The sequence below is a fragment of the Paralichthys olivaceus genome, chromosome 8 (genome assembly GCF_024713975.1).
Source record: "Paralichthys olivaceus isolate ysfri-2021 chromosome 8, ASM2471397v2, whole genome shotgun sequence".
Classification (NCBI taxonomy): domain Eukaryota; kingdom Metazoa; phylum Chordata; class Actinopteri; order Pleuronectiformes; family Paralichthyidae; genus Paralichthys; species Paralichthys olivaceus.
This window is the reverse complement of record NC_091100.1, coordinates 26,100,554-26,115,712: the sequence shown is the minus strand read 5'-3', so window position 1 is coordinate 26,115,712 and position 15,159 is coordinate 26,100,554. Positions and strand designations below refer to the sequence as shown.

The 15,159-nt window shown below is 38.8% G+C and overlaps 1 protein-coding gene across 8 annotated transcripts in view; it reads right to left on the bottom strand.

Annotated features, from left to right (window-relative positions):
* Positions 1-15,159, bottom strand: part of tenm3 (teneurin transmembrane protein 3) — a 500,548-nt gene that overhangs the window by 316,600 nt on the left and 168,789 nt on the right. For all 8 annotated transcript variants that reach the window (XM_069529751.1, XM_069529750.1, XM_069529754.1 and 5 more), the window contains exon 4: positions 4,722-4,820. The gene's annotated coding sequence lies outside the window, so the exon portion shown is untranslated. The remainder of the gene's footprint in view (positions 1-4,721; positions 4,821-15,159) is intronic.

The window sequence follows — 15,159 nt, the reverse complement described above, 5'->3', positions numbered from 1 at the left end:
AGCAACAAGACGTAAATCGTTAATCATTGCATAGGTTAATAGTTACAGTAATTGCACAGTAGCTGATGGATGATGTTAAAGGACATGGCAGCCAGATGCGAACATGTCAAGGAAATCTGATGACTTAATGAAGACAGAATGGGAAGAGGGAAAGTAATAAATGCATTATGCATTTAAGGAACCTTCAATAACATTTGCTATGAAAATAATTACATTCTCGTGTTCGAGATCTTTATAAACTGTATGATGCTGAAATTATATATTATTTATACATCAAAAATATATTTTTAAACCACATTTGATCCTCAGTCATCAAGATTGTGGATTATTAATTTTCTGTAATGAATGATTACCCAGTTGCTTCCCAAGTTAAGTGCTTAATTGGATATAAAGTTGGGTTGAGAGAGAAGGCAAGCTTGAGAGGACAAAAAGGAAACTGGCCCAATTCTTACATTCAGCAGATGAAGAGTGTGACCTTACCCCCATTCTATTCACTTCTAAACTATACTATTGTGTGATGTAACAGTTTGAAAAAAAGGTTATACAACTATTTGATGGAACAGATTTTACTTTACTTATGTGTAAGGCATAAACTTTAAGTTAAAAGCACAGCAGTGTGCTCAGATATAAAAAAAGGGTCAGTTTTCAAAGGGCTGGCTCATTTTGAGGGACGGTTTCTCAGCAGGTTCCCTGTTAATAAAATAAGGGTATTCTCAGACACCAAGATGGGAAGAAATTTTAATTAGCAGGATTGAGTTGGACTGAAGAAAAATGGTGTGTAAATAAAAGATATGCAGAGATGCAAAAGAGGATCAGAATTTCATTGTAATTAGATGTGTTTACATCTAATTACATGAATCTATGTCTGTCCGTCTATCTCTCTGTCTGTCCGTGGCTTGCATATCTTGAGAATTCAGCTTATAGATAGATTGCAATAATTAAAAAACACAGCTAGCTAAATAAATAAAATTGGGATTTGTGGCGGTTACGATTCTTAGACTGTCGGGGGATAAATAGTACAACATATAGATTTCATTGTGCCATTAAAACATTGTGTGCAATTATAAAGGTAAGAAAGCACATTGCAGCTATAAAGATGATTCTTTTTTTCTCTGATCAAAGGGGAGTTATTGGCTTCACACTTGGCATGTGTATTTTATGTTCCTAAAGGAGTGCAGTGTTGAATTTGCTGTGATTTAAGCATATGCAATATGTTTCTAATTATTAATATCAATTACAATCAAATTGTAATAAACTGACAAACAGCGCCTTTCGTTTCTCCAAGGGCCTGGGTGGCAAGTTCAACTTGCTCTGCAGAGTCAGCAATTAGGAGAAAAATGAACACAAAATGAGTGAATGAATTAGCAGTCCAATAATCTGATGCAGAGGCATTGGCATTATCATTATTACCTCACAGAAATGACAGAGTTTAGAAAAGTGTCACATTCTATCAGTTGTGTGTAAGAACTGCTGAACAGAAGATCAGCAGTTATATACACTGTTAAAAAATCCTTTAATAGAAGTGACCATTCTGCTCATTTTTATATATTTGAGTATTTATCTGTTATGTCGATGTTTCTGATCACAGCCTTAGTTATGCATATATTGCTATCGACTCAATTGGTTTTAGTCAACATGTAAATAACCTCACTCACTATTTTAATCATACTCATGTTTTTGTTCTGACATATGGCATAGAAATGGAACATTCTATAAAACTCCCAAAAAACCCTCCTCTGGCTCACTTTTCTTGAGATACATTTGCATTTACAATCATCAACTACACTGGTTTTGGTTAAAACTTCTACTGTAGTTGATGGTTATCAGATAATACTGTAAACAACAATTTAAGGAAAATATTCCTCTGACATTTGCTGCACAGCCATATGTCAGGAAAATACAAGAACATAATCACAATATCAGCATGCTAGTTGATGACTATAAAAAATAGATCAGCAGCCTCACTGCAAACAACCATTGACACTGTCATCCCTCTGAAATACAAGGGGGTGAATCAGAGGAGATCAGCTCCATGATATAATCCTCAAACACATCAGAACAGGCATCCCTCAAGTTAGAAAGAGAAGATTTTTGCCTAGCCTGAAAAGACAGTCTAATAACTTACAAGAAAGCATTCAGAAATGCCAGAACCTCAAATTATTCATTGTTGATAGAAGAAAATAAGAACGACCCACACGTTCCTCTTCAGCACTGTAGCCAGGCTGACAGAGGCTCGACTGAACCATCTATTCCTTAAGCTCTTAGCAGCAATGATTTCATTAGCTTCTTTACAAACAAAATTGTGAACATCAGGAAAAATATTCAACTCTTCCCTACGAATAGTCCAGTACAGAAACATTAGAACCAACTGAAGCAGCAGTTTTATTTTAAGATCGCTTTTATTCAATAGAGCTTTCTAAGCTGACTTCACTCTGCTCTGAACCATCAACTTGTCCTTCAGACCCTGTTCCAACTAAACTTTTTAAGGTAGTTATTCCTCTCATTGACAGTTCCATGTAAGATCTGATACATATGTCTCTGTTCACTGGCTTTCTACTGCAGGCTTTTAAAGTAGCAGTAATTAAACCTATTAAACCCCCTAAAAAAGCCCACTGTTGACCCAGATGTTTTAGCAAATTACAGAGCCAAACTTTCCCTTTATTTCCAAAATCCTTGAAAGGGCTTTTGCTTACCAGTTACTTGCTTACTTGCACAATATGGTTTGTTTGAAGAATTTCAATCAGGATTTAGAATCCAGGGATGAAAGGAACAGCACTAGGCTGGTTTAAGTCATATTTATCAGATATATAACAATTTGTTAATGTTAACAATGACTCCTCCATGTGAAGACAAGTTAGTCATGGAGAGATTATGTATTGATGCCCACAAAACTGAACCTCTCTATCACACATGATTCATATACTGTGGGCACATATGGGGGGAAGTTCAGGCTCAGTATCTTGCCCAAGGACACTTAGGCACGCAGAATGTGGGTGACAGGGCTCAAACCCGTGACCCTCTGGTTAGTGGACAACCAGCTCATCCTGGCTCACACAGCCACCGACGCAGGAGGCAGATAACATGTCACTAACTTCTCCCTCACATAGTTTCTCTATCTCTCTCTTACTCTCTCATATTCTGCAGATTTTTAAGCATGCATATTTTCACCTAACTTGGTGTGGATATCACTTGAGAGGGTATCTCTCCATAATGGACTTTTAGAGCTGAGTGTGTGGGGATGACAGCCTGCAGTAAAGAACAGTATGTTACAGATTTTAAGGTGAGACCTGCCTGCTAAAAACGGTAAGATCTTCATGGGTGATGTAATGGCCAACAAGGTGGGTAGAATTTCTCCGGGTGCTGCTAATGGCTGACTGTCAGAGGGTCAATGTGCTTGTGTGGGAGAGAGAGGGAGAGTGAGGCGATATAATGCTGTTTGTTTTCAAATGCTATTTGGTTTTCATCATTTCTAAAAGTAAACTGCAGATCCCACAATTTAGTTAGCAGCACTAACTACAGTATGCTCACCTGCACACACTGTCCCTGTAAGATGGTGGTGTCAAACTCAATCACAGAGAGGGGACTAGGTCGAGGGCTAAACGGGGTCAACATTTCTTAAACAGGATGGACAGGATATTGGATAAAGTGCAAAAAGAAAACAGATTTAGGTCGGCTACATTCTTCTTTTATGTACATCTGCCAGAGCCAGATGTTTGGCATCCTTTCTTGGCTGCAAGTTCCTTCATGTTTGGGGTTAGGTTCTGTGCTCCTCAAGATGGAGTGAAGGTGTGCATCAGTGAGACGACTCCTGTGTGGGTTTTTGTTCATTTTCATCACAGAGAGAAGCGTGTGGGTGAACTTGACAGGGCACAGACGGGAGGACACAGGCACTGGGATCTCTGGAACACTGGAAACATAATTTACCAAATACAGGCAGGTGAGGATGGGCGCTCGTTCCGTGTGTGTCTAGCCGGGCACTGCGCACTGTGGCTCAGCCAGTGGAGCCTGTGCACTCTGCCTGGCTCTCTGGCCAGAGCGAGATGGAGAGAGAAAGACGGAAGGAAAATGAGAGAGAGATAAGACTGAGAGACACGGTGAAGTTGACCGAGCAGGCACTGGGATCTCTGGAACGCTGGAAAAATAATTTGATATCATCAAATACTCGGCGAGGGAGAGGATAGGAGCGCTCGCAATGTGTGCGTCTAGCCAGCCATTGCGCAGTATACATGAAGTTATGATATATATGCATGATATACTGAATATCCATCAGGTATGTTAGAAAAAAATATTTCTGATAAAGAGCTTAAACACTCATTTGGACAGCATTTGAAGAAACTGGACAAAAGAACCTCTGTCTTTGTACTGATGGTCAGGGAGGCTCTAAACACTACATCAGTAAAGAAAACATCAGTGTTCTATAAAATACAATTTATTGTGATCTGAATATTTGTTTTTAAGGTGGACCTCAGCAAATAGCATTCATTCCCTTGCTTGTGGTCTGACATAAATGGATACCTGTATTGTTTCCAGTGTAGCAGGGAAAGGTAATGGAAATGATGAATTGGGTTGACTGCTTAGTGCCCGATCATACATCATTGGGGTTCAGTGTCTTGCCCAAATAAACTTTGGCATGGAGGAGCAGGGGGTTGAACCACCAACCCTCCGATAAGTGGACAACCTGCTCAAACTCTTGAGCCATGTTTGTGTTTGCACATGCGTACCTCTGTTCATGTGTGTTTCTGTGAATTCCACTGGATCTGGAGTCCACTGGCTCTGTTTACCACTCTGGAGAACAGCACTCCAACTTGTATCTGAGGAATCTGTTAAACAAAAATAAAGGAAAAAGTTATTAAGGATACATTCAGTCTTACAGTACTGAATCATTCTACTAGTGGACTACTTTAAGTTTTAAAAACAGTTTTACTTGTTTAAGGGATTTCTGTCATCTTATAACAAAGCAGAGGACAATCAGCCCTCAAGGTCAGTGTAGGAGGAAACATCCTTCTCACACTAGTATCTCTTATCAGTCAAAGATATATACACAGACATTTCTTTCTTTTGAGGTTCAGCATATTGATTAGTCCATTGCAGCTGACTTTTCAGGTATGGATCTTTATAATGTGTATGTTTTGTTGATTGGGGTCATTGTAGGTAGGGAGGGAGTGTGATACTCCAAGCTCTACATTTTAACAAAAAAATATTTAATTTCTGAAAAAAAAAAACTCCATGTGATGGATTTAAAAAAAAAAAAATCGTATTTGATAAATTAGGAAGAAACATGCATTAGAAAAAAAAATCATTAGGAAGTACAATACAATGAAAGAAAAGATGTTGCTGCTTACGTCTAACAGCAATTAAATGATGCAGAAGAAAATAAAAACGATTGAAATTTGGAGCTGGGGGTATGGGGGACAAACCCCTTTCAGTAGAGATCTGTATATGCTGATAGTGCTGTTTTTTTCAATGCCATGCAGTTCAAAGTTTTTATTTAGCTTTCGATAAGACTTTTTAGTTTGGTTCAATAAATTCTCAGCCACTTGAAATAGTTTGTTCTGATCCGAACCTAACCTCATGGTCCACATCTTCATCCCTCCAATAAAATTAAAAAGGAAATAGAAGTGAAGTTGTTTTTTTTAATGTGCTGTTGGAAGTTGTAACAATGGGCAAATTGAACTCAGGTTCCACTGCCCACCAATTCCTACCTAAGACCTCCCTACCACATCTCACAACTGTGTATCTTCCAGGTTTGTTAAGATATTTACAATTCAAAGAAAGGGAAGGGAAACATGACTACAATAACCTGTAGTCATGATAGAACACACTCTCTCTGGATTCTGGGTTGAATGGCAGATCATAGAGAAGGTTTTCGCACTTTTTGGATCAAGAATCACATTTGTCCCACACTGCTTTTGTCATCAAGGGAAACATTTCACAGGAGTAGAGTGTTCTTTGTGGCATAGCTCTAAATAGGAGTTTTATTCTTGTGGCAGGATAACATGACCACATGAGGTGAAAGCTGTGTTGTGGTATGGGTGAAACTTATGGATAAATGAAGGGAGATTTGTGAGCACTGATCTAGATACTCTCATGCAGCGGCATACTGCACATCTGGAGCACAGGGACATTTTCCGCTGGCCTGATGGTCTTTTTGGCAGTGAAGTGATAAGTTGATCAGCAATAAAAACAAGCAGGTATTAGTTGAACCTTTAAAATCCACTTATCTGGCAACTGATGTAACCGACGTGATAATGTCAGACTTGATGTCTTTCAGTGGTATAGCAGCCAAATGATATTACAGCTCTGCAATCTGAAATTGTTGTAGCGACCATGCATCCGTTTCTGATATTATTATAACAAGTCACAGCTGGAAGGTTGTGGTCAGAAGAAAATAAAAGGTGGATAAGAGAAGGAGAGAATTAAGAAGAGAGAAGCACTTTCCTCAGATCAATCAGATTTTATTTGTATAGCCCATATTCACAAATCACAATTTGTCTCATAGGGCTTTAACAAGCTGTGACATCCTCTGCCCTTAACCCTCAACAAGAGTAAGGAAAAACTACCATAAACCCTTTTAACAGGGAAAATAAATTACGTAGAAACCTCAGAGAGAGCCACATGTGAGGGATCCCTCTCCCAGGACTGACAGAAGTGCAATAGATGCCACGTGTAATGGAGAACGTCAGAAAAATAAGAGTAATTACAGCATACAGAGTAAACAGTGAAGGTAAATGAATTTAGGGATTATTGTCACTAAAGGTCAAGTATCTGAGGAGAGATATTGTATATCAAGCAGTCGTGTTGTAGTGGCTACATACTGCATAGCTTCATATTGCAAAATAAGTGACATTTTCACCAGGAAGGGACCAGGTCAGTTAGTGACACAGTGCAGCAGTATACAGGACTGTGGTCAAACCAGCCTCCACTCCAAAACACATGGTCAAACTAGCCCCCACTCATTTCACAATGCATTGTTTCTAAGCATTAAGTTCAGTCTGTGAATGCATGAAATAATCAGGGAACAAATTAATGAATAATTTAAAATACACAAAATGAGTTTAACTGAATGAAGCAATGATAAATCATAAATACAATTAATGAAAAAGATTACAACGGCATGTGAAACTATTTTACAGACATTTCAGACTGAAGGAATATATTTATATATTAACCAGTCAAACTTTGCAATAAAAAAAAACATAAATTCACGCAACACAATAACTGACATTGAGAAACTTTCAGTTTGTACAGACTAATTTCACTTAAAAATGAAAGTTCACCGGTGACCTCAGAGTCTTACTCTGACAATATGAGGACATTCTGAAGTAAAAGCCCTTTTATCACACATATTTTCACTGTCTTGGTTGTAGCAATAAAGAAGGAGATTTCAGTCATTGAAAAGATGGCAGAGGGCGTTGCCTCTCCCTCTCGCTCTTGTCCATGAACTTTTTACCATCCACACAGACAGCCAGACCTCATAGTTTCAGCTGCAGTTGTGTGTGTACCCAGGTGTGGCATTCAGGGCAGTTATCTTACAATTGAGAACTTCACTTCCACTCTGTAGTCTGTTTAACTATCAATCAGACTTTGCTGCTGCGTGAGCAAACTGTGTGAGCATGCGAGTGGCCAAATGTGTGGCCATGCTCGATGTATTGCTATTGTCATGGTCTTCTCGTGGCATAGCACCAACATACTGTAACTTTTCTGCCACTTTTTCTTTCATCATCAGTTTATTTGACTGGGGAGCCAAAGGTGTCCTGTACATGTGACTTTCCAATTCTTCTGCTCCTCCAGTCATCCTGGCTTTCACCATCGACTGCTTTTAACATGTGCAGTTTACTTGAACACGCAACTCATGACAGTAATTACAGTAATCTAAACTCTGCAATTAATTCTAAACCATGGGGGTCAGTTTTGTTACACAACTATTTATGAAACACAAGTGAGTAATGTGATAACACTCTTTTATTCTAGAATGGTATAAAACTCAGCAACACATAGATGATGCTTCACACCCTATAAGTACACTGCTGTTCTTTGTGATACACAAGACTGCTTAATCTACAATATGCCTACTCACATACAGAACTGATGTTCTCTGCTACACATGGCATCTACTGCATTTCTGTCCATCCTGGGAGAGGGATCCCTCACATGTGGCTCTCTCTGAGGTTTTCTGCGTTTTTTTTGCTCCTGTTTTTTTGTAGTTTTTCCTTACTCTTGTTGAGGGTTAAGGGCAGAGGATGTCATGTCTTGTTAAGCCCTATGAGATAAATTGTATGCGTATGCACATGTGCATTCATGTCACTAGGTGCCCACTGTGTTACTGATCAAAAGTAATTTGAAAAATGCCTTTTTTGATACATAATTTAAAAACACTTACACTAGAACAGAAACATTTGTGTGTGAGCAGCCACGCTAGTCAACAGACTATGTGAGGGTGGAAGGTGGGTGGAGAATCATTGCATACAAAATGATATAGTGGTCTTGGTTGTTTACCCACTGAGTAAAATAGTAAGGTGAATGTGATATGTGGTGTGTTGTAATAATTTTACATAAATGCATAACATAACATGGTAAATATACTGACGATATCAGATATGGGATGTAATCACAATAGTTGGTAAGAATTTAGTACACTACTTGGTATTCCACTCATACCAAGTAACTCATCATTAATGTATGAATGTACACATACAGTGTTCTGACTGCATCTGATCTGGGTGCACCATCCTCCAGGAACGTGTTTTCTGACGAGTTATCAATGTTCCTCACAAATTCCAGACACTAGCACACAACTAAATGTTTTTTATGAAAAATAGTAAAAGTAGGATTGGTTTTGAAAAGACAAAGAGCTTGTGTCCGTCCTTCCTTTAGTATGTACAGACACTTGCTGGCTCAGTGGTCTAAGTATTTAATTGAAGGTGACACAAATACAGGTGAATGGCACATCAACAACTTTTTGCAGGTCCTTAAGCTAATGGCAGACACACATCCATAAATTAAAGAGATCACTTTTCTAGGGCACGTAATTATGAATGATTGGGACACGCATCAGTGGCTGAATACACAAGGCTTTTATTTTAAAACAGAAAAATGAGAGAGAGAGAGAGAGAGAGAGAGAGCCCGACTGTCACTCCAACCAGGAGAGCAACAATAGCAGTGAGGCAGAAACACTCCAGATGTCACCTCTGTATGTGTGTGTGTGTGTGTGTGTGTGTGTGTGTGGAAGAGGACAGAAAGGAGGGTGAGCTCTTATTTGGCCTCCTCTGCCCTCAAATGCTCTTTTTCCACTGTCAAACACACCGGTACACACACGCACACCAACACGCACATACATACAAAGACACACGTATACACGCGCTCTGTCAGAGTGCTTCACTTCAATCTTCTGGGTCACTGGCAGGTCTGACACATCATGCGCTCATCAAGCTGTGAGTGTGACTTTGTGTCTCTCTTTGTGTGTATTTGTAAGTCTATGTTTGTGAGGACCGGTTTGACTTTAATACCTTACAGAATAAGGACATGTTGGGAAAGGATGAACATTTTGTCTGGACTTCACTTCCTGACACACCTTCAGAAGGATAAGGGTTAACACTTGGTTTTGGGGTTCATAACAAGGTTTTGTTAGGTTTGGGTAAGGGTTGAGGTTGCACATGAAGTTGTGAAGGTTCAAGTTTGTTAGAGTAAGGGTCCATGGAATGCATTAAGCAAATAAGTGTCCTCTAAAAGATAAGAGAGCAAGTATTTGTGTATCTGGAGGATATACTAGCATTTACATGCATACTTTGTATGCATACTTCTATCGAAAAATGACTGTCATGGATGGATGGAAAACATTGTCAATGCATTTGTTTTAGATTAGATGGATAAACGGTGATGTCAGTGAGCAGTACAACAAATGAATCCATCTGAAGGCACTGTTGTATTACATTACATTACATTACATTTCATTTAGCTGACACTTTCATCTAAAGCGACTTACAATAAGTGCATCAACCATGAGGGTACAAACCCAGAACAACAAGAATCAAGTACAATTTGCTTCAAAAAAGCCAAACTACAAGTGCTACATGTAAGTGCCATATAAGTTTAACTAAAGTTTATTTTTTAAACAAGGTGTGGTCAGAAAAGATGTGTCTTTAGTCTGCAGCGGAAGATGTTTTGGCCTTTTTGCTGGGATGTTTAAGTTGCCTCAAGTTTCTGCTAATGAATCGTTAAATACTGGTTATAAAACTTGTCATACTGAAATCACACCAAATCAAACCAATTCTTACCCACGAAGGAAAATCTGGAAGTCATAGTTAAATAAAACTGTCAACTTCATAAAATAGCAATAGATTTCACACTGGCAGTGCCAATTAGTTAAATTAATATTCTGTCACACTGGACATTTACTCATGCTCCAGTTGTACTAAATACCACAGCTGAGTTGTTCATCACGAGAGATGTCAATCTTGTTTCCAGGTAAAAAGTTGTGAGTGATTATGGAGGATAATAAGTGGAGGATTGTGGTGGATATAAATACAGTGTTAAGTCTTCAGGCAAGCTAACTGCTATAATAAAGCTCTGAGTTCAAAAACATGTCTGATATATAATGATTATATGATTGATTGCTTTCACCATCATACAATGGGTCACACCTGCCCTCCTGAAGAAAAATGTGACTTGTGTAACCCCTGGAGACATTTAGCAGGAACAATAATAATAGAATTATTTTGTAATTTGTGTTTTTGTTATGCATTCTTTAGTGTTTTAAATACTTTGAAGGGCTAAACTTTAAAAGTCTTAAGCTCCTGCAATCTTACTGAATTGAGTGATTCCTACCAAAGCTTTTTTTTTGCAATATAAGTGAGGTTAAAGGATGAGAGAACCTAGAAATTCTGCATTTAGTGGTAATTTCTTTTAGTTATTTAATTTTTTTAGGTTAAAGGATTGATGATTTGTTAATGCAGTAATGCACTGATTGAACTCAGTATTATTTAAATGGTAAACAAAAAAGTTGAACAATTTGTTTTATTTGTTATAACTATCTCTGTTTTGTTTTATTGTTGAAATTATGTTTTTTTGTAAACAATCCTAAATAAATATGAATGCAGAAAGTGGAAAAATAGATATTTTAATTGGTAAATAAATCCTGCTGAGCTGAGCTCTACAGAAATATCTGTTCACAGGCTCTCCGTCTCTTACACTCACCAATGCGATAACGCTTTAGACATTTTCTCTGAGACACAGGCACAGCTGCACACACAGGACCTTTCTCCAAAAGGTCTCTGATGTAGGGTTTGGATGGAATGAAAAGCTACCGAGCCTCTGCCTTCCATGGCCAACGGTTGCTGATCTCTGGCCTTGAAACAGAAAGAGTGCTACAGAAAGCACTTACGTTTCCTATTCATGGTATGTAAGTCAGTCTGTGGCTGGTCTACTAGAATAACTATGTTGAAAAGAGGTCGAGTTCACTAATAAGAGCTAGCTGGCTGTTAAGCTTTCTTTCAACTCCAAGCAAACCTTTAACTTAGAGTGCAGGCTATCTTGTTTTCATTGTGTATCTGTTTCTGAATAGAAATAGTTGTGAATACGATTTTGACAAAGATTTTGGATCAGTTTGAAAATAACAAATTATATTTCACACAACAGTGAAAAACAAAGAGAAAACACCAACTCGATTGATGCATAGATTTAAAAACACTGAGATGATGAATGTGTATGATTGACTATCATACGTTCCATAGATTTACACATTTCAGCATTCTCAGAAATGTGCTGATAATATACTCAATGTATTTATATGCGTCTGTTAATAACAATGTGAACAATTTAACCACAATTCAACGATTGACAAAATGTGCTTTCATTTAATAGAGTGGTACTGTCAAGGCTCACGTGAGGATCTGTAAGCAACAGAGCAGATTTAAAGACAGCGTGTCCTCAGGGACTGCAGATGGCTCATAATACTCTTTGGACGGGCCAGGACAATTCTTCTGGATTTCTCTTGCCCGGGGCTGCAACTGATCTAGGGAGCAAAGAGGGCCCAGCCCATCCCTCAACATGTCCCAGTGCCCTCTGCTCTGTCCTCCCTGGACACCAGGAGAGTCCAAAGGGAGGCAGGTGACCTGTGCATTGTTGTGTATTACACGTATCTTTCAGCAACACACTCACAAAGTGCCAGTTGGTGTCATTCAGTTATAAACTCTGCAGTTGAACACATTTCGACAGAAGGATAAAACTGCAACAGTCATCCAATCCCAGAATGATGTTGTAATGACGTATTGTAGAGGCATGAACTTTCAACATACTGACACTTTTTGCTAATCCTAGACCTTAGTAGTGATACTAAAAATGTAAGGTTCCCTCTATCAACCCAACAGTGAGGATGTTACAAAAAACTTGAAGGGATAGTTCCCTGACAAATGAAAATTCACTCATCTACTCACCACTATGTTGATAGAGGGGCGGGTGAAGTGTTTGAGTCCATAAAATACTTTTGAAATTTCAGAGGTAAACAGTGATGCAGCTAAATCCAACACAAATGAAGTAACTGGGGACTCCTTCTTCAAAAGTAAAGAGCTGCGCATTACACCGAACTGTGGTTTTTTACTGCGCCTGAGACTCTTCCTCTCTGAGCTCTCAGAGGTCATAACTGCTCACAGCAGGTGTGTGTATTAATACTGTCTCTCTGGACAGGTATGCAGTAACTGAGTAGTGTTGGGTAAAACAGTCCTAAACTTTGTATTCGTTTTTTGGATGGTTTCCATCAAGCTTCATTTTTTTTCATAAACTGTTCTTTGATCATTCTTGTCTTTGGATGTTTGTTATAAAGGTTTTCAAGCATGCACCAACATGAAGACTGTCAAAGCCAATGCAGAAATGCTTGAAGCAGCCGACGGCCACTAGGAAAACTAAAACTGCACATGAGCCAAGAAATGTTTGGCTTCGCTGTCAAAATGATACAGATGCAGCCAGGTAATGCTTTGCTAACATGGCTACATGAGGATATTTGGGTTCACTGGCATCATGCAAGGGGCTTGGAATCCAGGGAGGTCTCATGTATGAATAACCTCTTCTTTCACCAGCTGTAAAGAAAACTGTGTTTCCCTCCTCAGTCATGAAGAGCTTCATACAGTTCAGCCATGGCTGACTATTTGACAGGAGGAGTCTCTGCGGATTCCTCTGGGTCTGCTCTCCTCTGTGGCTAATGTGGCTCCTGTTGCCTCTGTGCTGACTTGACAAAAAGAATGTTATTAATATTGTAGCAGCAGTAAAATGTTTTAAATTAAGCAGTGGTGGTGATAATGCATAACAGCATCATGCAAAATTTCCAAAAGTTCAGTTCTTTTAATGGACTTAATCACTGCAGAGAGACTATAGGATGTCCTGAAGAGCACTGTCACTGTATCTGTCTCTCAGGCTCCCTCTGATGGTAGCTTTGATTTCTTTCACAGTTGAACAGTCTTCCTATTTTTCTTCCACCGACGTTCAATGCATGGCTTTAAAAGGCAGTATCATTAAAACTCACGGTGTGCTTACGTGCACATCAGTTTTGTTTCAGTTAGGGGCTCTACAGACCTCAATGACCTCCTCTCCCATCCTTACCAAATGACAAGCGCCACTCTTTTCCAGCTTTTATTACCATATATATATTTTTATTTTTTATCATCAACAGAGGACTTTCATCCGTGCTGTCTGACATGGTCACTTCTGGTCCACTCATTTCTTACACAAAATGTTAAACAGACCCAGGACCTGCGGTAACAGAACAGGACACAACTTAGACTGAACTGAGAAAAACATGGATCCCATCCAGTATGGGTCCTGGATCTGGTCTTGGGTACAATTTTTTTCGGGTCCACTTTTTTTCTTTTAACACTGAAGCTCATGTTTGATTGATGCTGTTTTAAATGAGGGGGCAAGTTCAATGAGCTACCACTACATACCCGGTAGCAATGCCAATATATCGCTTTCTTTTGCTTTTTTGTCCGATCCAGCTGTCTGACCATTGTCATTGCAGTTTACTAAGAAACCATAGTGTTCCCAAACTTTAGTGATAATGGAGGGTTTTCAAGCTGTAATTTGTTTGGCCTCACTGAAGCTATGAGGCTGTGCTGAGCACATGAGCTGAACTAACATGAGGTCCTTTGATAAAAATGCTTGGGGGAACTACAAAGTTTCAAATTGAGTTCTATAAACAAAACGTTCCACATGTGCAGTGGCCCAAACCAATTTTTTCAAATAGGTGTACCATTACACCCCTAGCAAAGGATTGATTTCCTGCTGCGGGTTCATCCAGTACACATTTTGTGTAATTCCCAGACTTCTATTAGTGAAACTCTTCTTCCATTCAATTTTTTTTGGCTGGACTTGAACTTGGAAATAAGTAGTGTCCAGCACAATCTCAGTTGATTTGTTTGGTCTTTTGTCCCTTTTAGTCATTATATTGTCAGAAATGTGGCACAGTGACTTTTGAGCATGCTTGTTTCCTGATTTTCATCTTTTGGTTTTATGTAGCTCACAAACGAATGGAAGTGAGCTATGAGAAATAGCATGGCTAAATGGCAGATGATAATTATGTTGTCACACTGAATGACCTATTCCAACTTGTGCCTTGTCTGATTTTATTTTGAAAACATCTTGTAAAATTGGCACAGATTTATTTTGTATCGTAAAATATTGATATTAATATTCATGTGGTCCTGATCATGCTCTCATTGCCCTTTGTGTTATCCTGTGGAGTCTAGTCAATAATTGGGACATAATGGGAGCACACAAAAACCTGAAATTGAAGACTGACACTCCCATTCCAATGAAAGGGTTTGTCAAGAATGAATTAACATGAAAACATGTTATTGTCAAGAAACAGAGCATGTCAAAATACATCACAGTGTTCTGTGTGTACTGGCTGGCCAAACACACAATTACTGACAAACACTCATTATGCCAATGAGTGTCATCACTAAGATAGATGTACAAACGTTTGTGTCTGCTCACTAAACCTTACTCTCAGTACAACTGGTACCTAACTTCTAGATCCTGTCAAATCAGTAATTATCACTAACAAGCTTTCTTTCTCTCTCTCTCCCTCTCTCTGAATCACACTGTTATCAAATAGGGACTAGCTATTTAAGTATCAGTACAAGTCAGTAGCTCAGTCACCTACATTGACTT